Source organism: Meleagris gallopavo, chromosome 5 (assembly GCF_000146605.3).
Source record: "Meleagris gallopavo isolate NT-WF06-2002-E0010 breed Aviagen turkey brand Nicholas breeding stock chromosome 5, Turkey_5.1, whole genome shotgun sequence".
In the NCBI taxonomy this organism is placed as follows: domain Eukaryota; kingdom Metazoa; phylum Chordata; class Aves; order Galliformes; family Phasianidae; genus Meleagris; species Meleagris gallopavo.
This window is the reverse complement of record NC_015015.2, coordinates 24,225,641-24,226,217: the sequence shown is the minus strand read 5'-3', so window position 1 is coordinate 24,226,217 and position 577 is coordinate 24,225,641.

Here is a 577-nt window from a genome sequence, read left to right as displayed (position 1 = left end):
ATAAATCACTCCCAAATGCACAGAAGGGCCGGAAGGCAGGAAGGGGTGAGCGGTCCCCAAAGAGCTTCTGAGGGGGAGTGACAGCAGCGGGGACTGAGCTGTGCCAGCGTGCCTCTTCTTCCACGCTCAGAGATCGTGACTGTGCCAAAGGGAAAGAAAGAGTTTCTGTCAGCAGCCATCGGGTGCAGCACTAACAGAAAACGCTCTCATAGGGCTCTGCACTGGTTGAAGACGTGGCTGGGGAACGACCTGTGGGCTGCAGCACGTAGCTCCATGCGATGTGCCTCACGAAGGCGCAGGGCTGGCATGGTGCAGAGCCTCGTGCAGCAGCCCACGGCAGAGAGAGGAGCGGGGGACCCTTCCCAGCCACACTACTAACCAGCACTGCACTTCCCTAACTGGAAGGAAGCTAGCTGCAGTCACACTATAACTAATCTGCCCAGAGCACCGCTGCTGCACTCTCAGCTCACGCCTCCCAGGAACAGATGCTCATTGCCCGATGTCCAGGCACGTATGGATTCTCCTCGGCTGCCGCGGGGACCACGATAGGGTCTGGCCGGGCCCTTTGTGCCCCGCA